Consider the following 10768-nt stretch of genomic DNA (forward strand, 5'->3'; position numbering starts at 1 on the left):
TGTCACGACTTCAAGACCAGAGAACCCAAGTGCAGGCAAGGATGGATGCGGAGGCAAGCTTCAAGGTTCGGGGGTGGATTTTAATAAACTCAAAATAGAATGGCAAAAGCCAAACGGACAGAAATGCAAAACAAAAACCCACGAGGGAGAAAACATGAACACCACTAAATACACTTAAAACAAAACACTTACTACAGTCACATGGTTACAGATCAATAGATCAACATACAGAGGTTCGGGCAGGTTTGACAAATGAATCCACAAGGAACAACAGAAACACCAGGGTATAAATACGAGGACAATTACAGAGAAGGTAGAACACAACAGGATCCAGGTGGTAGACGAGACAAACGGGGATACAAACGAGACATAGGCAATCAAGGACAACGAACAGGTAACAAGACAGGTGAAGACAATGATGGGGAAGACAGGCAAAGACAGCGATGGATCAAGCAGGCAATGGCAAAGAAATCATGGGAAACAATAGTTGCAGGGCAGGCAATAGAACCCGATACATACAGGGGAAGAAAATCAGAGAGAGAGAGACAGTAAGAGACCAGTGGTGTCAAAAGTACACAAATTTGTTACTTAAGTAGAAGTATAGATACTGTAGTTTAAAAACACTTTGGTAAAAGTTGAAGTATCAACGTCATTTCTTTACTCAAGTAAAAGTAAAAAAGTATTTGCTCCAAAAAGTACTTTAAGTATAAAAGTATAAAGTATTTTTTTTTTAAAGCAGCCAGATGACACTATATGAATTAAAAGCTCAATTTTAACACTTAGGCCAGTGTTTCCCAACCTTTTTTGTTTTGTGTATCCCCTAAGCATTTTCGTTGTGCCATGAGTACCCCCCCAAGTCGAGTTCTATATCGTTTTCTCTGTCCCAATGTAACTGAGCCCAATACATTTGTTAAAAAAAATTACATTTTTCCAAGTACCCTCTGCAGTGTACTTGCGTACCCTGGTGGTACACGTATCCCTGGTTGGGAAACACTGACTTAGGCCATTAGTTCCACATGTGGCCCAAGATGCACCACAATTATTACCCCATAACTGTCAAAGACAAAGGCACTCACTGAGCATGTTCTTTCTCAAACTTTATTTGAGTTCAATGACTTCCAAACAGAGGTAGTTTTCAAGCCTGCAAAACTGCCAGAACATAAATGTGCGAGTTCCAAACACCTTGTAGTGATAAGGTAAACTATATACCCTTTGGTGAAAAAAAAATTCTACGTAGCCAAAGAAGTAGAGAGAGAGAGAGAGAGTGTGAGAGAGGGTGTGTGTGTGTGTGTGTGTGTGTGTGTGTGTGAGCAAAGGTGCAACTCTTCAAGCTGTCAACAATGGGTGAAGAGCTAAGTCAAGACAGCTCATACCAAACACATTTTAAAGTGTATTTTCCCAGCTGTTAGTACTAGTTAGCTTAAGGACAGAATGGCAGAATATTGGGCTACATAATACACATCAGACTGTATGGTTAATTAAGATAGAAACAAATACAGACTATATACACCCTTTGGTGAAAAAACATTCTACGTAACCAAAGTAGAGAGAGAGAGAGAGAGAGAGAGAGAGAGAGAGAAATGTTGCACAAGTATAGGTAGTATGAGGTATTCATGTTTGTCCAAACAGAGGTAGTTTTCAAGCCTGCAAAACTGCCAGAACATAAATGTGCGAGTTCCATCAAACACCTTGTAGTGACAAGGTAAACTATATACCCTTTGGTGAAAAAAAACATTCTACGTAGCCAAAGTTGAGAGAGAGAGAGAGAGAGAGAGAGAGAAGAGGGAGAGATTTTGCACAAGTATAGGTAGTATGAGGTATTCATGTTTGTCCGATCAAAAAAGAACGCTAAAAACCCCAAGACAGCATACCCGATCACACTACCAGAATGCTTTGTTGAGCCTCAAAAGAAGCTGATTCTCAAAGTTCTTGTGATCAATACGTGCCCTTCTTGGACGGAAGATCAGTCCCGCTACACTAAACAGTCTCTCACATGCAGCTGAGGCAGGAAGTGCAGTGTTGAGCCTCAGGGAAAGGTTGCAGATAGCAGGGAAAGTCTTCAGTGCCTCCATGGTATCACCTGGGGAGCCAAGGTAAGTCTCCAGTTGTTTGGCATTTTCTTGGGAACTGGCCTGTTTGATTGAAGAAAAGAAGTCCTCCTCTGAAGATGACGACGAGCCCTCAACTTCATTGCCCTCAGCTTGGTCCTTCAAGTGACTTTTGATGTAGTCAATGCCTAATTAATATGGGGAAAGACAAAAACACACATTACAGCACTGAAAAATTACACAAGGATTGTTCATGGGATAAAAACAAATACACCAGCACATGCTTGTGTTAGAGCCGAAACAGTTTTCACCCTCCTTGACTGGTTGGTATTTTAGGGAAATTCACACTAGCCATGGAAACCAATAGAATGTACAGTCTACCATACTGATCCAGTATTTCACTGAATGCTACAGATAGCATAAGATTACCCATCATCGTGAGTGATCCATAACCTTGGTCTGTTCATCTCTTTTGAGACCAAGATAAACAAATTTGCTTTAGATGGTGTCAAGCATGTGTGGTGGTGAGTTTTACGAAAAAGTGTATCCTCTCAATATTCAAGCATGGTAGTGGGACTGACATGGTTTGATGATGCATGAATGCTGTCAACATTGGTAATCTGAATTACACCTAAAGGAAACATGCATGTCAACATGCACTGTGACTACTGAAGCAGATCATGATATTCTCCATAGGATTGCATTCAGATCTCACACCAATCTATTTAAGCCAGGTGGACACTCAAAATGTGAAAGTTCAATGAAAAGAAAGGTTGAAACGCACACCGATGACCTCCCTTTTAATTTCGAGACGATTCGAGCCAACACGGCCCCTTCTCTACCGGATTTCCAATCTGGGGTGTACTCACTTTTGTGGGTACATGTTCAAACATTAATGGCTGTTTTTTGATTTTGTCTGAGTGAACAAGAAATGTAAGTGATTGTATATGTTGTTAAAAGGTCACCAATCATTGTGTCAAAAGGACATTTCTTTAATGCACTCCTATGAGAAGATTTACTCACAAATCTGCAAAAACTGTGAGGGGTGTACTCACTTTCGTGATATACTGTAATAAAAAAGCCTGATATGATTCTTTAAAGAACTTCAAAAGTAAATAAGTAATCCTGAAAGATGCCAATCGTTTCATCCATTGGGCACTAGAATTGCAGCAGCGATCAGCTCAGGTTCTGTGAGGACGTGTTCGAAGCGCTTCTCAATGCCTTTTAGCAGAGCATCAATTAACGGGCCACAGAACTTGGTGGAAAGGCGGAGGTTTTGGAGTTTATTCTTCAGTATGGTGATTGTTGGCACCAACCAGCCCATCTGCGCATTCGTCTCGCCCTGCAGGACATCCAGGGCCTTCGCCACCGGGGCCATGGTCTTCATGTACTTGGCCAGGAATGCAAACTCTACAGGTGTGAACCTGTTGAATAAAAGAATCAGAAAACACCTTCCATTAAATAACCAACATATTTTACAAATCACCTGCACAATAAGTTACTTAAACATACTTTAAAAGGTACACAGTGTATGAAATGGTCAAAAAAGGTACTGCAACTATGCTGCTTTTTGAAACAGTGCTGTATACTGCCAAATTGGACCTTTTATTGAATATTTACTACATAATGAACACATATTTACTAGTGTGATTAACATACAGCAAGTTTTGCAGCTAAAATGCCTATTTTTTGAAATTCAAAATGGCAGACCATGGAGAAGATCCCCTTTTCATGTATGAAAAGTGCCATTTTCCCAGTCATAATGCTTAGAATTTGATTGTGGTAAGTATTCATGAAAAAGGTAACATTAGTGAATGGGTAGCATGAATTCTGGAAATAAACAACTAAAAATCTTGCACAGTGTACCTTTAATTAGAGGATATTAAAGTAAAGTGAAGTGTTGGTACATACATGGCTATCTCCAGTGTGCTGCATACAGCTGTGATGCCCCTTCTCCCTGCTCCCTTGTGATTCTGATGATTCTCTCGACTGCCAAGAACAGGGAATTCCATCTTGTTGCATTTCTCCTCAATAACTGCAGTTTGCAGTTCTTCTCAACGACCTCTGCCGCTGTGGTAGATCTTGCGCTTTTGTTCCAAAGTCCCCAACACTTTGAAAAAGCTGACCGTGAAATTCGCTTGTAGGTGTTGTAGACATTGGCCTCCTCAACATCAACAGTTGACACCAAATTAAGAAGGTGGCAAGCGCAGCGATGGTGTCTGGGTAATTGGTATTCTAGGCAGTAATCCTCATCAAGAATTGCTCCAGCCTCAACTAACTCCATGCCCTCACTCTCCTGTTCTCCATCACTCCCATCATCATGGCCATCTTCAGCTTCATCCCTCTGCAAACTAGGACCTGGGTTGTTGTTGTTCTCATCAGTTTGACCATACAGCCTAAAAGCCTTTATGAAGTTGGACCCGTTGTCCGTCGTGGTGCGTGTAATTTTCTCTCTGATGTTGAATTCGCTATGAACTTCATTTAATGCACTGGCAAGGGCAGAAAAGGTGTGTGGCCCAGTCATCTGTTTACAGGCTAGGGCAGCGCACTGTCTTTTCATACTCTGAGGGTCTATCCAATGGGCTGTTACGCCAAGAAATCCACGCCTGTATGCTGTCCAGCAATCTGTGGTAGTGCCAATGAAGTCAATTTTGCTCAGGGCTGCTTTGAGGTTGTCCTTCATTTCAAGAGAGGCTTTTTTAATTTTATTGACTACAGTGTTGCGGGACATGACATTAACAGTAGGCTGGAGATGCTGGATCAGATCTATAAATCCCTGCTGTTCCACGGTGTTGGTTGCATGTAGACCTTGCACAATGTAGTTTAGGATTTTTTTATCGACACTGGCCTGGGAAACCGGCTTGCTGCTCCATAATTTGGCTTGTTTGGGTGCTGGGCCTTGCTGTGGTGGTGCGCCATCTGCCTTTCTTTTCGGGGCTGTTGAAGTGAGGGCTTTGTATCTCTCTAGATGATGCGCGTGTTTTCTCTGCAAAAAATATAACAAAACATATTTAATAATTAGTTAATTACCAGGGCACTGTTTCAGTTTTGCTGTACAGCAAAGTGCAGCTATGCAAACATTGCAGGGGGAGGGGGGGACCCTTTCAAGCTTGGTATTATTGTATTAGCCTACTGCAAATTTAACACAGCAATATTAACAACGTCGGACACATTTGGAGCTTTGTTGCAAGGTTAAGGAGGTGTAATGAGGACCATTTTCCAATTTAAAGTCAAATTTGCCAAAAGACGTAGGCTAATGCTGCACTTTGCCTTTGTAGGGCATAATTGGCCAGGGCACAACCAATTGAAGACAGTGAAAAACACTGAAGGCACACGATTACATAATATGGCCGAATAAACCAGATGGCATGTTGCTGGCTGTCATCGTGCTTTTAGCGAATTGTTGCGACGCCATGTTGAAGTTGAAGCGTGCTCCTCAGTGCAACGGTTAAGCACTTTCATTCACTTTTGACATGTGACGAGGTTTGCACAGTTTTCCCGCCGTGTCGGTGATTTTGTTTTAGCACAGCCATTTCTGTTACTAAACGCAGATATGCTTTGCTGTGCCCTAATCAAAACCACCCTTAAACCCAACCTGTCAGTAAAGCAAATTTTCTGCTGCTTTACTTTTGGCAAGAACCGCGACATTAGGTGACTTTCTAGCTAAATTAAAAGAGGCTTAAGCTAACGCCTTCGACAATCTTAGCTAACCGGACACGACTTAGCATGTCCTTCTGCTAGCCAAGCTGCAGAAAAAATTATACGATATACAGATATTTATATGAAAATTCAATTAGGTAGAAATAGATAATTAAAGAATACAACTCACCGCTACATGTTTCTTTAAATTTGAGGGAGAGTTCTTGAACGCCGATATTTCGTGGGTCTTGGGTGCGCACAGTTTACACAGCATTCTCCAGGAATCATTTTTGTTGCCAATTATGTCAAAAAAATCGCTCAGATAGGGCCAAGGATGAGGGAGGTCTTGTTGTCCATCTCCCGATGCGGTTGTGTCCGACCTTTCAGGCATTTCGACATCTTCATTTTCCGAAGAATCCGACATTGCATGACACACAATGATCTTCACGTTTGCTGACTGTTTGCACCTGATGATGGTTTTGATTCCTCTCGTGTCAGTAAACTTGACGAATAGCCAACCAACCAATGAGTGTTTGCGTTATACGACACATCCAATTACATTCGTTTTCACTGGATGTGGATGGCGCCAATGATCTGCATTGGATGGCGCACATGACGTGAATTAATAATTTAACTTTTTTGTCGAAGCCAAAAGTAACTACGCTTGTTTTGAAAATGTAAGGAATAAAAAGTACAGATACTTGTGCAAAAATGTAATAAGTAGAAGTCAGAAGTAGGCAGAAAAATAAGTAATGTAGTAAAGTACAGATACCTAAAAAGTGTATTTAAGTACAGTATTTGTACTTTGTTACTTGGCACCTCTGTAAGAGACAGAGCGAGAGACAGACCAAGAGAATCAGACAGGCAGGGAGACAGAACTAGACAGGAAGCGAGAGCGAGATACAGAGAGAGAGAGAGAACGAGAGAGAGAGAGAGCAAGAGAAAATGAGACAGGACCAGAGAGCAAGAGAGAGAGAGAACCAGACAGAGAGAGACAGAGAGAGACAGAACCAGACAAGCAGAGGGAGAGAGAGAGAGAGAGAGAGAGATAACCAGACAGGCAGAGAGAGAGAGGGAGAGAGAGAGAGAGAACCAGATAGGCAGAGAGAAAACCAGAGACAGACAGAGTAACGGCATTAGGCAATAAACAAAGCCAACATTACAAAGGCTGGGGCATGAGTTCATGACAGGATCTACTATCTGAACAATAAGCTCATTCATGGATCGGTTCAGCCTGTTCATAAACTTAAAAGTGAGATTTCTCACCAAAGCCATGAAAACCCAGCCTGCAGAACAGCTGGCTTGCCCTGGTACTCCTTGGTTTCTTCAGGAGAATCCTGAGACAGTCATTATAAGCTACTTTCAGCTTGAGTAGGCTCTCCTTCTTGTGTCTGACCCAGAGTGGAGCTGTGTAAAGAGGGGAGCAGTAAGTTCGAAACAGATTGACTTGTACATCTGTAGTTCCAGTGATGGAATTTTCTAACCAGCATGTTGGCTTGGACATATAGCACTCTCCTCTGTCTGCTCGTGTCAGCATCATCATCCAGTGTATCTGTTAGGATGTGCCCCAGGTATTTTGTGGTATTAGCTACTCCCAGCTCTTCTCCAGATAGATAGAAAGAAGGGAATTTAATGTTCAAATCATCTTTTGTTCTACAAAGTTACCTTGGCCCAAAAATGATTCCTATTCTGACAATGCCCCTGAATGCTGACGATAGTTTTTGTAAAGTAGGACAATACTCCAGCCCCTCAGCTTGGCCAATCAAGCTGTGGATGGAGGACCACCAGATCAATACCCTGACATGGTCACCCCAAGCTTCAGGCCCCAACCCCCTTGAAAACCTCTGGAATGTGATAACAGTGTGACTACTTGAGACATAATAGGCTAGTGACAATGGGCTCAAAAAGGCCTTCGTTTTCGAGATACCCCAACCGGAGGTAGAACAAAACCCAATAATGTTTTTCCTCATCTCTAAGGTGTCCCATACATGAAAATGATTCTTGGCCAAAGTGATTTTAATGCTAAGCCTAAAAAATTTACACATTTCCATATGCACCTCCAAACAAAAAAAGCACCCAAAATGTGACTTCTCCGTATGGGAGTAGATATACAAAAAATCAAGCAGAAAATTACCAGAAGCCCTGAGAGCTTTGAGAATTGGTATGCTTGTGCCCAGGGGCTACCTGCACTAGATAGAAGTGGTTGAAGTTGACCATCTTGATGTATGAAGGAGATATAGGCATTTAATCACACACCTAAAATAGGCGGAAAATGAAAAAAAAGTGATATTTATACAGAATGTCATCATTTACATTGTAATTGCTTTGTCAGGGAATATCATATGCACACATATGTCATCTTGATGGAAAGGTGAGATTGTTCTGAATCCAGCAATACCTCATATGTATATATTTTCTGAATATTAAAGATGGCATATCGTTCAATGTATGAGGTGCCCAGAATGAAAAAAATCGAAAAGGAGTTACAGGACCTATTTCAATACACTTTAGTGGGGACAGAAATGCTCACCATTGTATTACAGTATATTACTACAAATAAAATTATTATTAGTGTGTGGTGCTACAGATTATGCTTGAATGAAGAATCAGATTAGGGTGAAAATATATTTATCACTAGTGTGTATTTCTTGCACATTGTTAAGCTGGAAAATGCAGTGACTCCACCTACTTCCAATGCCTTGCAACTAGCTCATCAGAATATTGCATCACTCCTTTCAGGTAGATATGATAGAGGAAGGGGAAATAGAGTGGATGTTATTCAGTTTGTTCAGAAATCTTTTATCTTCCACGAAGTGGAGGTCTCCAGTTCTTCTTCCATGAAAGAGCTAGCTTTCCTTATCAGTCTTTCAAGACACCCAATACCCCCTCTTCAATGTGCTCCCTCCCCAGCACACCACTGCATAGAAAAGGACACATACTGGCTTCAACAGTCTCATAGAACATAGCAGACAAGTATAGCCAATACTGTACTTTTTTGTAAACTGCATATTTGGCTGACCAGTCCAGTTTGTTTTCTTGTTATACCCTGAAATACTTAGATGTGCTTACAATCTCCACTTCATCAACCTCAATGGAGATTGGTTGCAGAGCAGGCTTAGACCTCCAAAAGTCCACCTTCATCTGCTTGGTCTTAGTGTTGAGTTGTAGGTGCATTACACCACTGCAAAGCCCTGTACTCCTGTATTCCCTCCTGCCTTAATACAGCCTACAATTGTATTATCATCCAAGAATGTCTGCATGTGGTATGTGCCTGTGTTGTAAATATGTTCGAGTCCGAGTGAACAGGAGAGGAGGGAGCACAGTTCCCCAGGCTGCTTTAGTATCACATACTACAGTGTCCAAGAGGCAATCTTTCAGTTTGACAAACTGTGGCCACTCTGTTAGGTAGTCCCTGATCAAGTGCACAAGGAGGGCATCCAAACCCAGGAGCCTCTCTCCCAATGGAGGGTTGGATGTTGTAGAAAGCGCTGGAAAAGTAAAGGAACATGACTATATGTCCTGTGCAATAGGTATGTGATGGCATCATCCACTCCAACCTTCTCCTGGTATGAAAACTGTACTAGATCCAGTGCATGACTTACTGCAGTCTGAGTGTATGTAACAGCATTGTCTTCATGCTGTGTGAAGGGAGGGCCTCTCGGTTTAAGTCGTTTATCTCTTTTGGATGTGGCTTTTTGAGGACCGGGATAAGGCATAATGTGTTCAGAGTTGGTGCCTCGGGCTGAATAAATATTCCAGCAGCTCAGCCACTTCAGCACCACATGTCTTTAGCAGTCTTGGTGATGTCCTATCCAGTTAATGGGCTTTAACCAGGTCTGCTGTGATTATAGAGAGGAGGGAGGGAGGAGGTGCTGGGTGGTGGTAGTGTGATAAATAAAGACTGCTCCTGGAAGAAGCAATGATTTATGTTTGCATACAAATGGTATGTGTATTACCAAAACCTGACAGCAGGAAGCAAAGGCATTTTATTTCATGAGCCTATTGAAATAAACAGGGAGGGGAATAGCAAACATATTTAGTGAATTCAAAAGTTCATAGATCCATGCACAGCTTCTTCATTAGGTTCACTCAGGCATTACCTGACATCACTCAGGTGTGGCTTAAGCATCATGTAGGAGCGGAAAAGGATCTGCACACTGCTTGCAAAAGACTTAATTTGTTTGGAGCAATGTTTCGATCATAGATCTAAAGAGGTTTTTTTATTTGGCACAATTTCAGTGAATTATTTGTTTCATAGCCTTTATTTTAAATTGATTAACCCACTTTCTGCCATTAAATGTTAGTGAAGTCATAAAGCACCATATCTGTAGCCTACTGGTGACATTTCACTTAACTTATCCATGTCATCTGATGACTATATGGCTGGATTGACCAAGTAAAGAACTATGATGTCTCACAATTTTCTTCATCCGGTAGCAGATCATTTTGGCAAATCATTTTTGGCAAATAGGAGGAAAGGTAAGGCTAGGGTATGTTTGTTAAACTAAGGGAAATAACAGTGTGTCAAATACACTAGACTTCAATCCAGCTACCACATTATATTCTACAGCTAAGCAAATTGTTTGGCTGGACCTGGAAGAAAGGGCCAACCAAAGTGCAAGTCAGAAGAGTAATGACGTTATCTATCCTGGTCCATTTGCTAAATGTAGGCTTAATACAATTAATTGGGAACAAGGCATCGGAGGTAGACCACACTGGGCATTCCTTTGATGTGCCATGGTCAAGACCCCTCAACTCAAATCCTCTCAGGGGTACCAAGGTTCTGTGCTAGGCACCCCTGTCTTTGCCATCTTTATCTCATCTCACTGGGCAATGTTGTCCACTCACCCTGCTCCCTGCTATGTTGATGATAAACACCTGTCTGTCCAGCGAGATAACTCCATAGTTTCTGCGTGTACACTACAAACGTTTCAGAACATCTCTTTCACCACTAGATTTCTAATTACCTTTGTACCATTTCAAGCTATGCATTCAATGTCTACAACTTGAATTACAATAAATAGCTGGGAAAATTAGGGTGTTATAATGCTCTAATGCATTGTCTTGGTTCCGCCATTTTG

The 10768-nt window shown here is 41.6% G+C and overlaps 1 pseudogene; it reads right to left on the minus strand.

Annotated features, from left to right (window-relative positions):
* Positions 1–1880: 1880 nt before the first annotated feature.
* On the minus strand, positions 1881–4134 carry LOC134448482 (uncharacterized; annotated as a pseudogene).
* Positions 4135–10768: the final 6634 nt, after the last annotated feature.

Source organism: Engraulis encrasicolus, chromosome 5 (assembly GCF_034702125.1).
Source record: "Engraulis encrasicolus isolate BLACKSEA-1 chromosome 5, IST_EnEncr_1.0, whole genome shotgun sequence".
Taxonomy (NCBI): domain Eukaryota; kingdom Metazoa; phylum Chordata; class Actinopteri; order Clupeiformes; family Engraulidae; genus Engraulis; species Engraulis encrasicolus.